The 22,024-nt window shown below is 46.2% G+C and overlaps 1 long non-coding RNA gene across 2 annotated transcripts in view; it reads left to right on the top strand.

Annotated features, from left to right (window-relative positions):
- Positions 1–21,096, top strand: part of LOC140410964 (uncharacterized) — a 55,247-nt gene extending 34,151 nt beyond the window's left edge. The window contains exons 3-5 of one of the 2 annotated variants that reach the window (XR_011940770.1): positions 8,992–9,406; positions 17,066–17,176; positions 18,801–21,096. This is a non-coding gene — a long non-coding RNA (uncharacterized lncRNA). Of the gene's footprint in view, positions 1–8,991; positions 10,100–17,065; positions 17,177–18,800 lie in introns of both variants that reach the window. The other variant, XR_011940769.1, reaches the window with a different exon arrangement.
- Positions 21,097–22,024: the final 928 nt, after the last annotated feature.

The raw sequence follows: 22,024 nt of genomic DNA, 5'->3' as shown, positions 1-22,024 counted from the left end.
TTTGTGCTTAAATAAAGGCGATTACAATGGGATGAGAGAAGAACTAGCTATGGTAGACTGGGAGCAAAGACTTCATGGTGAAGCAGTTGAGGAACAGTGGAGAACCTTCCGAACGATCTTTCACAGAGTTCAGAAAAGGTTCATACCGACAAAAAAGAAAGACGGTAGAAAGGGGAAATCGACCGTGGATATCTAAGGAGGTGAGGGAGAGTATCAAATTGAAGGAAAAAACATACAAAGTGGCAAAAATTAGTGGGAGACTAGAGGACTGGGAAGTCTTTAGGGGACAACAGAAAGCTACTAAAAAAGCCATAAAGAAGAGTAAGGTAGACTATGAAAGTAAACTGGCTCAGAACATAAAAACAGATAGTAAAAGCTTCTACAAATATATAAGACAAAAAAGAGTGGCTAAGGTAAATATTGGTCCTTTGGAAGATGAGAAGGGAGATTTAATAAAAGGAGATGGGGAAATGGCTGAGGAGCTGAGCAGGTTTTTTGGGTCAGTCTTCACAGTGGAGGACACAAATAACATGCCAGTGACTGATGGAAATAAGGATATGATAGGTGAGGACCTGGAGATGATTGTAATCACTAAGGAGGCAGTATTGGGCAAGCTAATGGGGCTAAAGGTAGACAAGTCTCCTGGCCCTGATGGGATGCATCCCAGAGTGTTAAAAGAGATGGCTAGGGAAATTGTAAATGCACTAGTGATAATTTATCAAAATTCACTAGACTCTGGGGTGGTCCCAGAGGATTGGAAAGTAGCAAACGTGACACCACTGTTTACAAAAGGAGGTCGGCAGAAAGCAGGTAATTATAGGCCGGTAAGCTTAACTTCGGTTGTAGGGAAAATGCTGGAATCTATCATTAAGGAGGAAATAGCGGGGCACCTGGAGGGAAATTGTCCCATTGGGCAGACGCAGCATGGGTTCACAAAGGGTAGGTCGTGTCTGACTAATTTGGTAGAATTCTTTGAGGACATTACCAGTGCGGTAGATAACGGGGAGCCAATGGATGTGGTATATCTGGATTTCCAGAAAGCTTTAGACAAGGTGCCACACAAAAGGTTGCTGCATAAACTAAAGATGCATGGCATTGAGGGTAAAGTGGTAGCATGGGTAGAGGATTGGTGAACTAACAGAAAGCAGAGTGGGGATAAATGGGTGTTTCTCTGGTTGGCAACCTGTAACTAGTGGGGTCCCTCAAGGATCAGTGTTGGGCCCGCAATTGTTCACAATTTACATAGACGATTTGGAGTTGGGGACCAAGTGCAATGTGTCAAAGTTTGCAGACGACACTAAGATGAGTGGTAAAGCAAAAAGGGCAGAGGATACCGGAAGTCTGCAGAAGGATTTGGATAGGTTAGGTGAATGGGCTAGGGTCTGGCAGATGGAATTCAATGTTGCCAAGTGTGAGGCTATCCATTTTGGGAGGAATAAGAGCAGAATGGATTATTATTTAAACGGTAAGATGTTAAAGCATGCTGCTGTGCAGAGGGACCTGGGTGTGCTGGTGCACGAGTCGCAAAAGGTTGGTGTGCAGGTGCAACAGGTGATTAAGAAGGCTAATCGAGTTTTGTCTTTCATTGCTAGAGGGATGGAGTTCAAGACTAGTGAGGTTATACTGCAATTGTATGGGGTGTTGGTGAGGCCGCATCTTGAGTATTGTGTTCCGTTTTGGTCTCCTTACCTGAGAAAGGACATATTGGCACTGGAGGGAGTGCAGAGGAGATTAGATTATGACGAGAGGTTGAGTAGACTGGGACTGTACTCATTGGAGTTTAGAAGGATACAGGGGGATCTTGTTGAGACATATAAAATTATGAAGGGAATAGATAGGATAGATGCGGGCAGGTTGTTTCCACTGGTCGGAGAAAGCAGAACTAAGGGGCATAGCCTCAAAATAAGGGGAGGTAGATTTAGGACGGAGTGTAGGAGGAACTTCTTCACCCAAAGGGTTGTGAATCTCTGGAATTCCTTGCCCAGTGAAGCAGTTGAGGCTCTTTAAACATTTTTAAGAAAAAGATAGATGCCTTTCTGAAGAATAAAGGGATTCGGGGATATGGTGTACGGGCCGGAGAGTGGAGCTGAGTCCACAAAGATCAGCCATGATCTCATTAAATGGCGGAGCAGGCTCGAGGGGCCAGATGGCCTACTCCTGTTCCTAGTTCTTATGTTCTTATGAAAGGTCAAGATGGTTAAGATGAATGTGCTGCCGAGGTTCCTGTTTGTATTCCAGACCCTCCCGATCTTTACCACTGAGGTCTTTTTCCGGAAATTGGAAATGGGTGGGGAAGGTACCAAGGGTAAAGAGGACTCTTTTACAGAGGCTGATGCAGAAAGGGGGGTTGGCGCTACCGAACCTGCTGCATTGCTACTGGGTGGAGAAGGTGAGACGGTGGATGGGAAGGAGAGGGGTTAGTTTGGGTTAGGATGGAGGAGGAGACCTGGAGAGGGTCTAGCCTGAGGGCCATGGCGATAGCGTCATTTCCGCTGGTGCCGGGGAGGTCTAGTCCACGATTAGGGTGTGGAACCAATTATGGAGACACTTTCGGATGGAGGGGATATCGGTGCTTACACCGTTATGTGGAAACCACAAGTTTAAGCCGGGGGAGATGGACAGCCTGTATAGGAAGTGGTGGAAGGCGGGGCTGGTGAAGCCGAGGCATTTGTACTTGGAAGAGAAGTTTGCAGGTCTGGAAGAGTTGCGGGAGAGGGTGGAACTGCTGAAGGAAAGTGAATTCAGATATATGCAAGTAAGGAACTTTGTGCGGAAGGAATGGAGAGGGTTTATCAAGCAGCCAGAGTATACCCTGCTGGAGCGGTTGTTGCTCCCGGATGTGGAGGCAGTGGGCGGGGTTGGTGAACTATGGTTGGCTGAAGGAGCACAGGTGGTGAGGATCAAGAATAAATGGGAGAAGGAGCTGTATTTGGGGGGGGGGGGGGGGGCGGAGGGAGAGATAGGATGAAATGTGTGGAGTGAGGCGATGCGTAGGGCAAATTCAACCTCTTTGTGCGGGTGCATGAGCTTGATTCTATTCAAGGTGGTGTTATGGGCCAGGGTTTAGAGAACCCCAAAGTGTATCATGGAGTTCACCTGACCCACAACTTTTAATAGATTGTGGTCTGGGGAGCACATGGCCCACACTACAGGTGTGGTAGAGCAGAAATGGAAAAGTATTTTTTAAACCAAAACTATGAACTCAAGTTAACTTTTTTAAAACATACAGTGAACATCTTAGCACCCATTAATTCAATTGCAACCCCCAAAGAATACAACACTAAGTATTGCTTAATAACTTCCCAAAGAACATCTAGAAGACAGAAGAAACATCTTTCAACACAAGCCCATTAGGTTTACATTCACTACTGAGAACATTTATAATTCTTAATTCACCAAATGATCAAGAGATAGTCTTTTGATGGCATAGACAACAGCGGTGCACCTGTTTGGTCTGACTTCAGCTCCAACACTGAAAACAAAACTAAAACACACCCTGCAGCCTGCTCAAAAACGAAAGTAAAAAGCTGACAGACAGCCCAGCTCCACCCACTCTCTGACATCGCTGCAGTAGTAAACCCCCATTTCTTAAAGGTACTCTCACTACAGATATTTATATACACACCCATTTATAAACACCCATTTCTTCTTTTTTATAAATTTAGAGTACCCAATTCATGTTTCCAATTAAGGGGCAATTTAGTGTGACCAATCCACCTACCCTGCACATCTTTGGGTTGTGGGGGTGAAACCCACACAAACACTGGGAGAAATGAGCAAACTCCACACGGACAGTGACCCAGAGCCGGGATCGAACCTGGGACCTCAGTGCCGTGCGGCAGCAGTGCTACCACTGCGCCACCGTACTGCCCACCTAAACACCCATTTCTTAAAGGTACTCTCACATGACTGTGCAGGGTGCTAATGACCCGGGCGAGGATGAATGGGTTCTTCAAGGGGATGGCAGGTGAGTGTGAGAAGTGTGGGCGAGGGCCGGCGAATCATGCACACATGGTCTGGGGGTGTCAAAAGTTGGAGAGATACTAGGAAGCCATATTTGAGACACTATCGAAGATTGTGGGGGTAGAGGTCAGGCCAGACCCCATGGTGGTGATCTTTGAGGTATCAGAATTCTGGAGCTGATGGAGGGGAAGAGGGCTGATGTTTTGGCCTTCGTCTCTCTAATATCGCTAAGGTTATTGTTATATTGGCAGTCGGCAACGCTGCCAGGGGTGACAGCCTGGCTGAGGGATTGTTATGACTTCTTTCTTAGATTTCATAGAATTTACAGGGCAGAAGGAGGCCATTCGGCCCATCGAGTCTGCACCGGCTCTTGGAAAGAGCACCCTACCCAAGGTCCACATCTCTACCCTATCCCCATAACCCAGTAATCCCACCCAACACTAAGGGCAATTCTGGACACAAAGGGCAATTTATCATGGCCAATCCACCTATCCACATCTTTGGACTGTGGGAGGAAACCAGAGCACCCGGAGGAAACCCACGCACACACTGGGAGGATGTGCAGACTCCGCACAGACAGTGACCCAAGCCGGAATCGAACCTGGGACCTTGGAGCTGTGAAACAATTGTGCTATCCACAATGCTACAGTGCTGCCCTCAGCTGGAAAAGATCAAGTTCGAGTTGAGGGAATCAGCGGTGGGCTATGAGACACTTTGGGGACTGTTTGTGACCATGTTTGAGGAATTGTTCATCGCGAAGGGTGGACGGGGAGGGGTGAAGGGGGGGTGGGAATTGCACAAACTGAATTGTGGAGATGTTGAAAATATTATAGATTTGTGTTTTTGTAGTTTTGAATATGTTTGGAATAAAATACATTTTTTTTTAAAAAAAAAAGAACTTCCCACACCAGCTCATCCAAAAAGTACCCCTGAGACCGGGCATAAAGATCCAAAAGACAAAGAATCTAGCAGGGCCGCCCAACATGGGACCTCGAGCTACAGGTCACCACCGGAAACCATAACAAATGTAATTTAGAGATACCCAATCCATTACTAACAAAACATGGTTCATAGAGACGTTACAGTTTGGTCCATCGAGTCCATGCTGGCTCTCTGTCGACCACTCCATTCAGTCCTATTCACCACTATTGCTGCAGGCCTATACATTTATTTCCCTCAAATGCCCATACAATGTTCTAATAGAATCATTAATTGTCTCCACTTCCACCACCCTCGTGGGCAGAATGTTCCAGGTCATTGCCATCCGCTGCATAAAAAATGTCCTTCCTCACGTCCCCCTGCAGCCTCTTCCCGAAACTTTCAATCTGTAACCACCACCCCATATCCTTGTACCATCCGCTATTAGGAACAGTTTTACTTTGGCTACCTTACGTAAAATCTTGTAGACCTGTATCAAATATCCCTGCAATCTCTTTTAAAATAAGGAGAACAACCCCAGCTTCTCCAAGCTAACATTGTAGCTAAAACACCCCATCCCCGGAACCATTTTGGTAAATCTCCTCTGCAGCCTCTTATGGATCCTCATAGCCTTCCTAAAGTGTGACCACAAATTGACATAATTCCCTAGTTGTGGCCTAACAGGTTCAGCATAACTTACTTGCTTTTGTACTATAATAATCTTTATTATTGTCACAAGTAGGCTTACATTAACACAGCAATGAAGTTACTGTGAAAAGCCCCTAGTCACCACACTCCGGCACCTGTTCGGGTACACAGAGGGAGAATTCAGAATGTCCAATTCACCTAACAAGCATGTCTTTCATGACTTGTGGGAACACCCGGAGGAAACCCACGCAGACACAGTGGGAATGTGCAGACTCCGCACAGACAGTGACCCAAGCAGGAATCGAACCTGGGACCCTGGTGCTGTGAAACAACAGTGCTAACCACTCTGCTACCGTACTAGTCTCCTGTTCCAAAATATTGTTGGGCAATGCTGTAGCTTTGATTTGAAAAGCATCTCTACAAATGCAGCTTTCCATGTAACTTACAAAGAAGTTGCTATGTGGGAGATAATTTCACACACCATATCCCCACATCATCTCAATGTGTCATGACAGAAAATACTTGGAAATGATATTCATGAGTGTGTTAGATGAAGGAAACCTGCTGAATGCACATTGTAATGCAACCTGGAAAAGTGATTTAAACACAAAAATAAAAGCAAAATACTGGCAATCTGAAATAAAAACAGAAAGTGCTGGGAAAGGTCAGCAGGTCTGACAGCATCTGTAGTGAGAGAAACAGAGTTAACGCTGAGTCCAAAGAGTCATATTAGATGCAAAATGTTAGCTCTGTTTTCTTTCTCCACAGATGCTGCAAGACCTGCTGAGCTTTTCCACCACTCTTTATTTCAGTAAAAGTGATTAATTACTGCTGGTATTTCTCCATACAAGTGTTACACTAACATTATTTCCCCACAATATCAGGTGGTTTTGGCCAACTGATTTTCGATACCAAAAGTGCCCTAAGGAGTCTCTGATTCCAAATACCTGGAGATGATATCCTCTAATTGTACACGCAAGGCTCGTTGGGAAACATCTGCGTCTGTCTTCACAGAATACACTGTGAAATGTTGTCATCACCTGCATGTCTTTAATCCCCTAACATCTGTTCCCCATAATGGTTTACAAAAAATTAACCTCACTTTTGTCTTTTAGCCACAATACAAACCATCTTGTGAATAAATTTCACACACTATCATGCACGTTTGCATATATAACCTGTGCACGCAACTGCCTTGCATGCCACACACACCAGGTTTGCAATGGAATATATTGCAACATAAACGATTGAGAGTCTGGTAATGATTTTATTTAGCACATATGCAGGTTATTTAATTTGCTCATTAAGTGCATGTACGCTTTAGACTGAGGCCTACAATGGCAGTTCTGTGTAAAGAAAAAACCCTATCAGTGGTTTCAAAACAAAGTATTTATTCATTATATTTCTATTTTTATTTTCCCTTCCACTCATTTGCATTTTGTTGCAAAGAAAATGCTAAAACTGAATTGAAACTGCATAGGACTGCATCTTTTTGCCACCACTCTTCCACCACAAGGGAAGAAAATTGTAAAAGTGATTAACTCTTAACGAAGAATGCATTTCAGTTCGTGTGAATATCTGATATGTGCCCTCCACTGGCAATTGGGGCTCGAGCTAAAACAATCATAGACTGATGTAGTACAGAAGGAGGGCATTCAGCTCATTAGGTCTGTACAGGCCCTTTGTAGTCTTATCCAATTGATTTAATTCCACTGCTCTCTATCCCCTTAGCCCCAAAGCCGAATAGTTGCTGTGTACAAAAACATTCCTGGTATGAGAGAGTGCAGAGTTTTATTTATATTTTGGGTAAGGATTCTTATTTGAAGTGTGAAAATAGCATGTAGTCTAAAAACCACAAACTAAATTGCAAAGGAAAAAAAAAATTACTTTGCACTCATCTTGAAATATCTCACGGCGTTTTACAGCCAATACAGTACTATTGAAGTGTAGTCACTGCTGTAGGAAATATTACACCCCAATGCATAGCTCAAATAGTGGCCCACCAGCAAGATTTTAAGTATCATCTGTTCTGTGGTGCAGAGGGAATTTCCGAACATTTGTCACAGCCAAGTTCAGCTAACTTCGTGCAAGCCCAGGATCAAGCTGACAACTTTCTGCATTGCATGGCTCGGCTATTCAATGGATAAACGTGCTGACGACGGAGGAACCTTAACGATTTTGTTTGAACTGCAGAAAAAATTGCTTCGTCTACTAAGATTTCTCAACTGGATCAGTATGTCCCATGTACACTTGCAAAGGAAAGCTATTGCATATCTCTGATAGCCACGGGAGGTGCTGTTTTATAAACGTTTGAAGCATGGATAGGGATTCATTGCCTGCGGACGAGGGGAGAAAATTAAGAGAAAGAAAAGTAACAATGATGGCACAGCAGAGAAAATGCTGGAAATATCAGCAAGTCAGGCTGCAAATGTGGAGGGAGAAACAAGTCAGAATTGGAAGAGTTTAGAGATTTAACAATTTTTAAGCAAGTTCAGAGGCACAGTGGGGAAATGAGAAGAAAAAGAGGGAAGGAACGTGTTGGGTGCAAGGGTAGGAGTGATTAAATTGGACAAAAGGATCCATGGTGTACAACAAAATGGGCTAGTATTCCCTCGCTTGTAGGTGCTGCACAGAAGATGCAGATTGCCACTTCAGGACAGGAATGAAATATGCGCTGTGCAAGCTCTGACCAGTTTTATTGGTGTGCAGGCTATGATTGTTTTTTAAAAGGTAAGTTGAAACTTCATTTTGTGAGGCATGCTGCAGGAACCGGAAAAGTAATTTAGGTCCCTGATTCATTGTCCCGGCCACACTCCCTGAATTTACCTCACTGCTGGTCAGTGGCAACTGCTATCCTACATCATGCCAGTCCAAATCCAGCATCTACTTTGGGGTGCCTGATTAAGTTCGGGCCACTGCAGCCTTCTTTGAGGCAATGTCCAAAGCGGTGGGGATAAAGGTGGAGCCATGCCCAAGAGTGGCAGTCTTCGGGGTATCAGAACAGCCAGATCCCCTCATGGGGCGGAGGGCGGACGCTCCTGCCTTTGCCTCCCTACCCGCCCGCCGGAGAATGCTGCTCGGCTGGCGGTCAGCAGTACCACTCAAAGCTGCAGACTGGCTGTCCGACCTGTCGGAATTTCTCCAAATGGAGAAAATTAAATTCGGCATCCGAAGTTCGGAGGAGGGTGTGGTAGTCGGTATTAGAGGTATTACGGGACCCTGTAATGCTGTAAGACCATTGGTGTAGGAGGTACTGTTTTCATTGGTTAAGCCTGCCTGCTGGTTCCGCCCAGTATGGCAAAGTATAAGAGCACGTATCTCCCCAGCAGCTGCATTCTGTACCTGCGCTGCTGGGGAAAACATCTAGTGTAATAAAGCCTTCAATTGTATGTTGTAAATGCTATGAATTGTCTCCAATCTCGCTTCTGGGGTTATTGATCGAGCATCACTTTATTACACTAGATTATAAAGAATGGAGCTCCGAATCAAGCCTGCAACTCAGCCCCCACGCGGCAAACTCAGCGGCAACTTTCAAGCACTGGCTGGCGTGTTTCAATGGATATCTCAGGACGGCCACAACTGCACACACGGAGGACCAGAAAATGCAAGTTCTGCACTCGAGGGTGAGCACAGAGATCTACACACTCATCGAGGACGCGGACGATTTTGAGGCCACAATGAATCTGCTGAAAGGACACTATATTCGCCCTGTAAACCAGGTCTATGCCCGACATCTACTAGCGACGAGGCGACAAATCCCTGGGGAATCGCTGGAGGAGTTCTACCATCCGCTCCTGGTGTTGGAGAGGAACTAACTGCCCGCAAGTTTCGGCCAGCGACCACACAGAACGTTTGATCCGGGACACGTTTGTTGCAGGTATGCTGTCCTCCCAAATCCGCCAGCGATTGCTGGAGAAAGATACTAGGCCTCAAGATGGCACGGGCCCTTGCTAGCTCCCTGGATGTGGCCCCCCGAAACGCCCGCGCTTACGTCCCCGACCCTGCGGCAGCCCCTTGGGCAGTCCCCCATACCCCACATGCTTGTGCTGTGAGACTGCCAAGCAACCCCGGGGGGCCGCACTGCTATTTTTGCGGGCAAGCCAAGCACCCCCGACAGCGCTGTTTGGCCCACTCATCCCTCTGCAAAGGATGCGGCAAAAAGGGCCACTTCATGGCGGTATGCCAGGCCCGGGCGGTCGCTGTGGCCTCCGGAGGCGAATCGGGACCGCCACCACAACTCTCTCCACGGGCCACGTGCAGCCAGTGGGCGCCGCCATCTTGTCTCTCGGACACCACGTGTGATGGATGGGCGCCACCATCTTGTGCACCCCCAGCCATGTGCGACCAGTGGGCGCCGCCATCTTGGCTGAACTCTCAGGACCCCGACTCGGATGACCACACACCGCCCGAGAAGAACATCCAACTTCTGCCACGACTAGCCTCGGTGACCCTGGAGCAGTCTCGGCCCCGAACACTCGCGACTGCAACGACGACCGTGCTCCTCAATGGGCATGAAACATCCTGTCTGATCGACTCTGGGAGCACGGAGAGCTTCATACACCCCAACACGGTAAGGCGCTGTTCTCTCCCCGTTCACCCAGTTAACCAAAAAATCTCCCTGGCCTCCGGATCTCACTCAGTGGAGATCAAGGGGTTCTGCATAGCGAACCTCACGGTCCAGGGAAGGCAGTTTAAAAATTACCGGCTCTACATCCTTCCCCACCTCTGCGCTGCCACACTTCTAAGGTTAGATTTTCAATGCCACCTCCAAAGCTTAAGGTTTAGAAGAAGGTGAATTTTCAATCAGCTTTAAACAAGCTTCTACTTGTAGGCACTTGCAGCTGGAGCTTTTTAATTAGTTAATTGGATTAGGCCAGTTTCCAGAGGCTAGATTCACAGTATAAAAGTGATCCCCTACAGTGCAGACTTTGTTTGCACTGAGTGCTGAATTTGGTGCATTTTGAGTGCTATAGTAAGAGTTTGGTGAGCGAGGGAGTGCTGAATTTGGTGCATTTTGAGTGCTATAGTAAGAGTTTGGTGAGCGAGGGAGTTAGGTGAGGAGGGAGTAAGGTGCTCCTTTCATTTTGTTTCCGACATTTCCGCAAAGAGTGAAAAGAGAGCCATGAGTTTACAGAAAGTGTAGCTGACTGGGAGCAGAGTCGGAGGGTGGAGATCTAGTTAGTCCACACGGCAGCTATATTCTGTAAGGTAAGAGGGGATGGAGGCTAGGCCAGTTGCATGCTCCTCCTGTAGGATGTGGGTGGTGAGGGATACCACCGGTGTCCCCGCTGACTATACCTGCGGGAAGTGCACCCAACTTCAGCTCCTCAAAGACCGTGTTAGGGAACTGGAGCTGAAGCTGGATGAACTTCGGATCATCCGGGAGGCAGAGGGGGTGATAGAGAAAAGTTACAGGGAGGTAACCACACCCAAGGTACAGGAAAAAAGTAGCTGGGTTACAGTCAGGGGAAAGAAAACAAACAGGCAGACAGTGCAGGGATCCCTCGTGGCTGTTCCCCTTCAAAACAAGTATACCGTTTTGGATGCTGTTGGGGGGGGATGACCTACCGGGGGAAGGCCCTAGCGGCCAGGTCTCTGGCACTGAGTCTGGCTCTGGGGCTCAGAAGGGAAGGGGGGAGAATAGAAAAGCAATAGTAGTAGGAGATTCAATGGTTAGGGGAATAGATAGGAGATTCTGTGGTCGCGAGCGAGACTCCCGGAAGGTATGTTGCCTCCCGGGTGCCAGGGCCAGGGATGTCTTGGATCGTGTCTTCAGGATCATTAAGGGGGAGGGGGAGCAGCCAGAAGTCGTGGTGCACATTGGGACCAACGACATAGGTAGGAAAAGGGGTGTGGAGGTAATAAACAAGTTCAGGGAGTTAGGCTGGAAGTTAAAAGCCAGGACAGACAGAGTTGTCATCTCTGGTTTGTTGCTGGTGCCACGTGATAGCGAGGCTAGGAATAGGGAGAGAGTGCAGCTGAACACGTGGCTGCAGGAATGGTGTAGGAGGGAGGGCTTCAGGTATTTGGATAATTGGAGCGCATTCTGGGGAAGGTGGGACCTGTACAAGCAGGACGGGTTGCATCTGAACCAGAGGGGCACCAATATCCTGGGAGAGAGGTTTTCTAGTACTCTTCGGGAGGGTTTAAACTAATTTGGCAGGGGAATGGGAACCGGATTTGTAGTCCAGCAACTAAGGAAGCCGATATTCAGGATGCCAAAGCGTGTAGTGAGGCAGTGGGGAAGGGAACACTGACAAAGGAGAGTACCTGCAGGCACGGAGATGGGTTGAAATGTGTATACTTCAATGCAAGAAGCATCAGGAATAAGGTGGGTGAACTTAAGGCATGGATCGGTACTTGGGACTACGATGTGGTGGCCATCATGGAAACTTGGATAGAAGAGGGGCAGAAATGGTTGTTGGAGGTCCCTGGTTATGGATGTTTCAATAAGATTAGGGAGGGTGGTAAAAGAGGTGGGGGGGTGGCATTGTTAATTAGAGATAGTATAACAGCTGAAGAAAGGCAGTTCGAGGAGTATCACCCTACTGAGGTAGTGTGGGTTGAAGTCAGAAATAGGAAAGGAGCAGTCACCTTGTTAGGAGTTTTCTATAGGCCCCCCAATAGTAGCAGAGATGTGGAGGAACAGATTGGGAAACAGATTTTGGAAAGGTGCAGAAGTCACAGGTAAGTAGTCATGGGTGACTTTGACTTCCCAAATATTGAGTGGAAACTCTTTAGATCAAATAGTTTGGATGGGGTGGTGTTTGTGCAGTGTGTCCAGGAAGCTTTTCTAACACAGTATGTAGATTGTCCGACCAGAGGAAGGGCAATATTGGATTTAGTACTTGGTAATGAACCAGGGCAAGTGATAGATTTGTTAGTGGGGGAGCATTTTGGAGATAGTGACCACAATTCTGTGACTTTCACTTTAGTAATGGAGAGGGATAGGTGCGTGCAACAGGGCAAGGTTTACAATTGGGGGAAGGGTAAATACGATGTTGTCAGACAAGAATTGAAGTGCATAAGTTGGGAACATAGGCTGTCAGGGAAGGACACAAGTGAAATGTGGAACTTGTTCAAGGAACAGGTACTACGTGTCCTTGATATGTATGTCCCTGTCAGGCAGGGAAGAGATGGTCGAGTGAGGAAACCATGGTTGACAAGAGAGGTTGAATGTCTTGTTAAGAGGAAAAAGGAGACTTATGTAAGGCTGAGGAAACAAGGTTCAGACAGGGCATTGGAGGGATACAAGATAGCCAGGAGGGAACTGAAGAAAGGGATTAGGAGAGCTAAGAGAGGGCATGAACAATCTTTGGCGGGTAGGATCAAGGAAAACCCCAAGGCCTTTTACACATGTGAGAAATATGAGAATGACTAGAGCGAGGGTAGGTCCGATCAAGGACAGTAGCGGGAGATTGTGTATTAAGTCTGAAGAGATAGGAGAGGTCTTCAACGAGTACTTTTCTTCTGTATTTACAAATGAGAGGGGCGATATTGTTGGAGAGGACAGTGTGAAACAGATTGGTAAGCTCGAGGAAATACTTGTGGGGAAGGAAGATGTGTTGGGCATTTTGAAAAACCTGAGGATAGACAAGTACCCCGGGCCTGACGGGATATATCCAAGGATTCTGTGGGAAGCAAGAGATGAAATTGCAGAGCCGTTGGCAATGATCTTTTCGTCCTCACTGTCAACAGGGGTGGTACCAGGGGATTGGAGAGTGGCGAATGTCGTGCCCCTGTTCAAAAAAGGTAATAGGGATAACCCTGGGAATTACAGGCCAGTTAGTCTTACTTCGGTGGTAGGCAAAGTAATGGAAAGGGTACTGAGGGATAGGATTTCTGAGCATCTAGAAAGACACTGCTTGATTAGGGATTGTCAGCACGGATTTGTGAGGGGTAGGTCTTGCCTTACAAGCCTTATTGAATTCTTTGAGGAGGTGACCAAGCATGTGGATGAAGGTAAAGCAGTGGATGTAGTGTACATGGATTTTAGTAAGGCATTTGATAAGGTTCCCCATGGTAGGCTTCTGCAGAAAGTAAGGAGGCATGGGATAGTGGGAAATTTGGCCAGTTGGATAACGAACTGGCTAACCGATAGAAGTCAGAGAGTGGTGGTGGATGGCAAATATTCAGCCTGGATCCCAGTTACCAGTGGCGTACCGCAGGGATCAGTTCTGGGTCCTCTGCTGTTTGTGATTTTCATTAATGACTTGGATGAGGGAGTTGAAGGGTGGGTCAGTAAATTTACAGACGATACGAAGATAGGTGGAGTTGTGGATAGTAAGGAGGGCTGTTGTCGGCTGCAAAGAGACATAGATAGGATGCAGAGCTGGGCTGAGAAGTGACAGATGGAGTTTAACCCTGAAAAGTGAGAGGTTGTCCATTTTGGAAGGACATATATGAATGCGGAATACACGGTTAACGGTAGAGTTCTTGGCAATGTGGAGGAGCAGAGAGATCTTGGGGTCTATGTTCATTCATCTTTGAAAGTTGCCACTCAAGTGGATAGAGCTGTGAAGAAGGCCTATGGTGTGCTCGCGTTCATTAACAGAGGGATTGAATTTAAGAGCCGTGAGGTGATGATGCAGCTGTACAAAACTTTGGTAAGGCCACATTTGGAGTACTGTGTACAGTTCTGGTCGCCTCATTTTAGGAAGGATGTGGAAGCTTTGGAAAAGGTGCAAAGGAGATTTACCAGGATGTTGCCTGGAATGGAGAGTACCTCTTACGAGGAAAGGTTGAGGGTGCTAGGCCTTTTCTCATTAGAACGGAGAAGGATGAGGGGCGACTTGATAGAGGTTTATAAGATGATCAGGGGAATAGATAGAGTAGACAGTCAGAGACTTTTTCCCCGGGTGGATCAAACCATTACGAGGGGACATAAATTTAAGGTGAAAGGTGGAAGATATAGGAGGGATATCAGAGGTAGGTTCTTTACCCAGAGTAGTGGGGGCATGGAATGCACTGCCTGTGGAAGTAGTTGAGTCAGAAACATTAGGGACCTTCAAGCAGCTATTGGATAGGTACATGGATTACGGTAAAATTATATAGTGTAGATTTATTTTTTCTTAAGGGCAGCACGGTAGCATTGTGGATAGCACAATTGCTTCACAGCTCCAGGGTCCCAGGTTCGATTCCGGCTTGGATCACTGTCTGTGCGGAGTCTGCACATCCTCCCCATGTCTGCGTGGGTTTCCTCCGGGTGCTCCGGTTTCCTCCCACAGTCCAAAGATGTGCAGGTTAGGTGGATTGGCCATGATAAATTGCCCTTAGTGTCCAAAATTGCCCTTGGTGTTGGGTGGAGGTGTTGAGTTTGGGTAGGGTGCTCTTTCCAAGAGCCGGTGCAGACTCAAAGGGCCGAATGGCCTCCCAGTAAGGCGGAGTACAAGAGCCTGTGTCTCCCCAGCAGCTGCCTTCTGTACCTGCGTTGCTGCGGGAAACATCTAGTGTAATAAAGCCTTCGATTGTCTCCAATCTCGCTTCTGGGGTTATTGATCGAGCATCAGAGGGCTTCCACAAATCGTGGAGCCATTCACTTGGTTGTTCCAAGACCAGTTTGTAGCCAACAACTAAGAAGCCAAAGATCATGAGGGGGTAGCCATAACACAGTAAGGAAGAGGAAGGGGTGGGGTGGTCAGGGGAACAAAGATACCAGCCAAACCCAACAAAGGAACCAGGAGACGCGGGGGGGTGGGGGGGGGTGCACGGGCAACAACAACCTGAACCAAAGGGATGAAAAGCAAAGGGAAAATCGGTGGGGAGAATAACGCATGGAACCGCAATTACCACAGCAAGCACTGTAAGGAAGGAATGAAAGAAAAGGATGGGGAAATGTATTTATGTAAATAGTCAAAACCGATCATGGTGTAAATAGTTCTAGTTTTACTTACATATTCCCTTGCTTAACTCCCACTTTGTTCATATTTATATTTGTTTTGTATACCAAAAACTAGGGGCACTGTCCAGTTCTCCTAACATCGAGGCCTTGAAAATGCTCTTGGCTGTTCGATTCTGGCACAGACTCCTATTTAGATATCTGGCAGTTAAAATCTAGCCTGAAGTCTTCAAAGGAGGAGAGGGGGAAGAGGAAGCAGATGTACTTAGCAGTTATATTGGCATCAATTGGGTGACAAGGTAGCACAGTGGTAAGCAGTGTTACTTCACAGCTCCAGGGTCCGAGGTTCGCTTCCCGGCTTGGGTCACTGTCTGTGCAGCGTCTGCATGTTCTCCCAGTATCTGTGTAGGTTTCCTTCGGATGCTCAGGTTTCCTCGCACAGTCCAAAGATGTGCAAGTTAGGTGGATTGGCCATGCTAAACTGCCCTTCGTGTCCAAAAAGGTTAGGTGGAGTTACTGGGTTACGGGGCTAGGGTGGAAGTGTGGACTTAAGTAGGGCGCTCTTTTCAAGAGCCAGTGCAGACGTGATGGGCCGAATGGCCTCCTTCTCCACTGTCAATTCTATGAAACAAAAACTTGAATTTATATGGTACCTGTAACATAAAGCATTCCATGGCAACCCATTGGAAATCAAACACTTAGCAAGGCTACATCTTGACAATTTATCTTAATTAAACTAATGAAGGTTTGGACTTGTGATATCTGTACCTTGGCAATGCACAGCAAAAAAAGTTCAATCCAGTTCCTGAAAGATGCAGTTTAAGATCATGTTAGCATAAGATCATGTCCTTGCAACGTGCTGTGTTGATCCAATAATCAGACCATGGTCGTCACTGAGTGTGACAACTGAAGTATTTGTGGTTGAGTGGCTGTTCCCCTAAGTGTTTGTAAATTCAAACACCATACTCCTTAAGAGTGTTGATAGACAGAATGACCTGGGTGTACAGGTACACAGGTCTCTGAAAGTGGCAACGCAGGTAGTGAACGTAGTCAGGAAGGCATATGGCCGAGGCATTGAATTTAAAAATTGGCAAGTCATGTTGCAGTTTTATAGAACCTTAGGTAGGCTGCACTTGGAATGTAGTGTTCAGTTCTGGTCTCCACACTACCAGAAGGATGTGGAGGCTTTGGAGAGGGTACAGAAAAGATTTACCAGGATGTTGCCTGGTATGGAGGGCATTAGCTATGAGGAGAGGTTGGAGAAACTTGGTTTGTTCTCACTGGAACGATGGAGGTTGAGGGGCGACCTGATAGAAGTCTACAAGATTATGAGGGGCATGGGCAGAGTGGATAGTCAGAAGCTTTTTCCCGGGTGGAAGAGTCAATTATTCGGGGGCATAGGTTTAAGGTGCGAGGGGCAAGGTTTGAAGGAGATGTACGAGGTAAATTTTTTAAACAGAGCGTGTTAGTAGCCTGGAGCCCGCTGCCGGGGGAGGTAGTGGAAGCAGATACGATAAGTGACTTTTAAGGGGCGTCTTGACAAATACATGAATAGGATGGGAATAGAGGGATATTGTCCCCAGAAGAGTAGGGGTTTTTAATTCAAACGGGCAGCATGGTTGGTGCAGGCTTGGAGGGCTGAAGAGTCTGTTCCTGTGCTGTAATTTCCTTTGTTATTTGCTCTTTGTCCACATGCAGAAAGTTTACAAATGAGCTTTGGAAGGTCTGGTGGGACATTGGATAGCATTCCTGCCTCTGAGCCAGAAGCTGAGAGTTCAAGTGCTACCCAGGACTTGATGGCCAAGAAAGGTATGTTCATAATGCGACCAAACAGGTTGAGATTCAACCTGCAAATCCTTCCAACACGTGCCAATGTCAGGTGGTAAGAGTGGGAGCGATTTCTTGTCAGCAATGTGATCGGAAGAATGTTGGAGGCTCCACCATCACTGTCCATAGCTCCAGACAACAATATGTAGACTACATAAAAGTGCCATGTTGGCGTAACAACCTGGACTCCCTGAGTGAACTGTAGCACAGGAAAGGTGCAGTTAAGTTTTAATTCCTGTTATAAATAGACGTGAAGAAACAAGCTTTGTTTAGTTGCCTCCAACAAACAGAAGAAAGCCATTTAACATCTAATCTATTCCACCATTCTATTACATCATGAATGATCTTTGTTAACCTGTCTTTTTCTATATCCAACAGAACCTCAAGATCTATCTCCTGATTCAATACCTCAATTCCGTTCCTATTTAACATATTATCTACATCAATCTTCCTTCTGTCAAGTCCAATAACCTTACATTTCTCATATTAAATTTCGTATGCCATTTCTCTACCCACTGAGCTTGTCCAAGCTCCTTTACTGCTCATTGATATTCATCAACTGCCACTATTCTGAATTGGTAATAATAATTTTATTGTCACAAGTAGGCTTACATTGACACTGCAATGAAGTTACTGTGAAAATCCCCCAGTCGCCACATTCCGGCGCCTGTTCGGGTACACAGAGGGAAAATTCTCAGATGGTACAGGAATTGAACCCACGCTGCTGGCCTTGTTCTACATTACAAACCAGCTGTCTAGCCCACTGAGCTAAACCAGCATATGAGAACAAACTTATGCAAATTTAGAGACTGTTCCTTTCTCTAATTTCTTCAGGGAAAAAAACTATAAACATCAGTGAACTTTGTGACACTTACTGGTAACTGGCCATCAACAAGCTACATGCCCATGCACTGCGACTCAATGGTGGCTACCAACTAACATTTGCCAATCCATTTTAATACATGTCCAGTTATTCCACGATCATGGGGCCTTGTGTGGTAACCTATTATCTGAGATCACATCAAATCCAGGCGGGTAGGAGGGATAACCTTTAACTTCAGCAAGGCACAATGAAAAGGGAAATTTGTGTGGGACATTTAATTGATAAAGTATGGTTAGTTTTCTGCCTAAGCCAAAGTTGAAAGTTACCTTCATCGTTCATTGTCTCGCCCCTGTCTATTTAGTCTGTCAATTTCTCATTACATAGCTATGTCCACAGGCTTGAACCCAACTGATTCAATTACAAGGAGCTGCCTACTAGTATAGCTGAGTGCTGGAGATTATATTGGAAATCGTCTCTCATTCAGTGCCATCAGTACATCACCTGTTTGTAGTATCAGTGAAAGAGCTTGCTTATAATTGAGATAAATAATGTCAACTTTCACATTTTTGCCTTCGAATAAAACCCATTTATACTATTTTTTGAAATACTTTATGCCCAATAGCTGTTCCCTTCCTCCAGCATGCCACAAAATGGTCCCACTGATAAGTATGAACTATAGAATAATGTTTCACATCAGTTTTCTGTGCTTAAAGGTGTTGAGTCCTTGATTGAGTCGTGGTTCTATCAATGCCAGTTATCCTCTTGTTTTTCTTGACTCTGTAGGCAAACTATTCAACCAACAACCACAATGTGAACTTCCAGTTTTGTGGACGTCCATGTCGACCTCACACCAAACTCTTCAGTCGTGAGAGAACCCACGGAAGATGATGAACATAAGAACTAGGAACAGGAGTAGGCCATCTGGCCCCACGAGTCTGCTCCGCCATTTAATGAGATCATGGCTGATCTTTGTGGACTCAGCTCCACTCTCCGGCCCGTACACCATATCCCCGAATCCCTTTATTCTTTAGAAAGGTATCTATCTTTTTCTTAAAAATGTTTAAAGAAGGAGCCTCAACTGCTTCATTGGGCAAGGAATTCCAGAGATTCACAACCCTTTGGGTGAAGAGGTTCCTCCTACACTCCGTCCTAAATCTACTTCCACTTATTTTGAGGCTATGCCCCCTAGTTCTGCTTTCCCCGACCAGTGGAAACAACCTGCCCGCATCTATCCTATCTAGTCCCTTCATAATTTTATATGTTTCAATAAGATCCCCCCGCATCCTTCTAAACTCCAATGAGTACAGCCCCAGTCTACTCAACCTCTCCTCATAATCTAATCCCCTCAACTCTGGGATCAACCTAGTGAATCTCCTCTGCACTCCCTCCAGTGCCAATATGTCCTTTCTCAGGTAAGGAGACCAAAACTGAACACAATACTCCAGATGCGGCCTCACCAACACCCTATACAATTGTAGCATAACCTCCCTAGTCTTGAACTCCATCCCTCTAGCAATGAAAGACAAAATTCGATTAGCCTTCTTAATCACCTGTTGCACCTGCACACCAACTTTATGCGACTCGTGCACCAGCACAACCAGGTCCCTCTGCACAGCAGCATGTTTTAACATCTTACCGTTTAAATAATAATCCATTCTGCTGTTATACCTCCCAAAATGGATAGCCTCACACTTGGCAACATTGAATTCCATCTGCCAGACCCTAGCCCATTCACCTAACCTATCCAAATCCTTCTGCAGACTTCCGGTATCCTCTGCACTTTTTGCTTTACCACTCATCTTAGTGTCGTCTGCAAACTTTGACACATTGCACTTGGTCCCCAACTCTAAATCGTCTATGTAAATTGTGAACAACTGCGGGCCCAACACTGATCCTTGAGGGACCCCACTAGTTACAGGTTGCCAACCAGAGAAACACCCATTTATCCCCACTCTGCTTTCTGTTAGTTAACCAATCCTCTACCCATGCTACCACTTTACCCTCAATACCATGCATCTTTAGTTTATGCAGCAACCTTTTGTGTGGCACTTTGTCAAAAGCTTTCTGGAAATCCAGATATACCACATCCATTGGCTCCCCGTTATCTACTGCACTGGTAACGTCCTCAAAAAATTCTACCAGTCACTCCAGCTTGTCTCACCCAGGAGTGCTAAACATGGTCATGCAGCTGACGTTAATAAAGATCAGGAACATGGATTCTCTCTTTTCCCCCTTAACTTCCTCCCACAGTTACCTCCGCTGAGAGTAATTAATGCAGCACAGGATAGGGTTCAATCTGGGCAGGTCCTGGTGGCTTTGGTTTAATTGTTCACCGGATTAATTTGCTCAGAATTGGAGAGCTGAGATAATTTTCTTAGCAGCAATGAATACCATTTTACTTGCCAAAATGCTAAATATAAAGGGCGTCAGAAGTGTGTACTCTAGGATTCGCACCCAGCATTAAAGTACTAGCATGTAAGCGCAGGATCGTGTGCAAGTCGTAAAACCATTCGCTGCACTAATAATTCAGTTCTTTATAATGAGGGAAAATGAGATGTTAGAAAATAATTACCAGCAGACTTTTACAAACATGGAGAAACTGAAGTTATTAAGACAAATTATTGCTCCACATATCTTTAGCATGAACTTATCCATAGGGCAGAAGGTATGATGTGCCAAACTAGCCTACAGTTTCTACATGTTTGTATAGCATGCAAGAAACAATACTTTTCACTGTATACTAATACATGTGACAATAATAAATCAAATCAACCCAAAAAACGTGATATAATGGGCTACACGGTGGTTAGCACTGTTGCTTCATAGCATCAGGGTCCCAGATTTGATTCCCGGTTTGGGTCACTGTCTGCGGAGTCTGCACGTCCTCCCTGTGTCTGCGTGGGTTTCTCCGGGTGCTCTGGTTTCCTCCCACAAGCCCTGAAAGACATGCTGTTAGGTAATTTGGACATTCTGAATTCTCCCTCCGTGTACCCGAACAGGCGCCTAGGGGCTTTTTACAGTAACTTCATTGCTGTGTTAATGTAAGCCTACTTGTGACAATAAAGGTTATCGTTATTAATTTGGCAAATCTACGAGGTAACTGACTGCCAGTTGAAATATCTGACCAGTCATCTGCACTTTAAGGACTGAAGCCCCTTAAAGTCAAAACCACCATTTGTGCTGTGGAAGAGTGGCCACATTTAGTGAAAGGCAAAACAGTCCTTTTTAAAAGTGGTGAAGTTCTGCAGTGAAGAAAAGTGATGTTTCTGTTTTCTGTAAAAGCAGCAACACATGAGATAACCGGTCAGGAGTTGTAAACCTGGGAGCAACAAATGGAAAATGTTTTCATATGCTCAGTAAGTAGGCTGCTTGTTGAAAAGCAACTTCTTTTTCTGCCAGGATTGGTGTCTTCTTAATGATACAGAATGATGAGAGCATTGCTTTCTTTCTTACATAAAATATGCGGGAATAAATGCAATGGAGCATCATATGCATTTTATTTAATACGTGACGTATTACACAATGCAGTGCCGCCATGAGAAAGAGTATGGTGAGGTGAATTAGTCTTTCTCGCCAACCAAGAAAGCCTGCAGTCAGAAGGTTGAGGTTTCAAATCCCACTCCATCACTTGATCAGAAAAATCAAAGGTTTTGGGCGCGATTCTCTGATCGCGGGACAGAGTGTCCACGCCATCGTGAACGCCGTCACGGGCACTAGCGATTCTGGCCCCGCATGCGCGGGAGCGTTAGCGGCCGCTGACGGCATTCCCGCGCATGCACAGTGGAGAGAGTCTCTTCCGCCTCCGCCATGGTGGAGACCGTGGCGAAGGCGGAAGGGAAAGAGTGCCCCCACAGCACAGGCCCACCCGCGGATCGGTGGGCCCCGATCGCGGGCCAGGCCGCCATGGGGGCACCCCCTGGGGCCAGATCGCCCCGCGCCCCCCCCCCCGGAGCCCGCCCGCGCCGCCTTGTCCCGCCAGTAAGGTAGGTGGTTTAATCTACACCTGC

The sequence above is a fragment of the Scyliorhinus torazame genome, chromosome 4, assembly GCF_047496885.1.
Source record: "Scyliorhinus torazame isolate Kashiwa2021f chromosome 4, sScyTor2.1, whole genome shotgun sequence".
Lineage (NCBI taxonomy): Eukaryota > Metazoa > Chordata > Chondrichthyes > Carcharhiniformes > Scyliorhinidae > Scyliorhinus > Scyliorhinus torazame.
The sequence above is the reverse complement of the archived record's forward strand: the minus strand, read 5'-3'. Positions and strand labels throughout refer to the sequence as shown.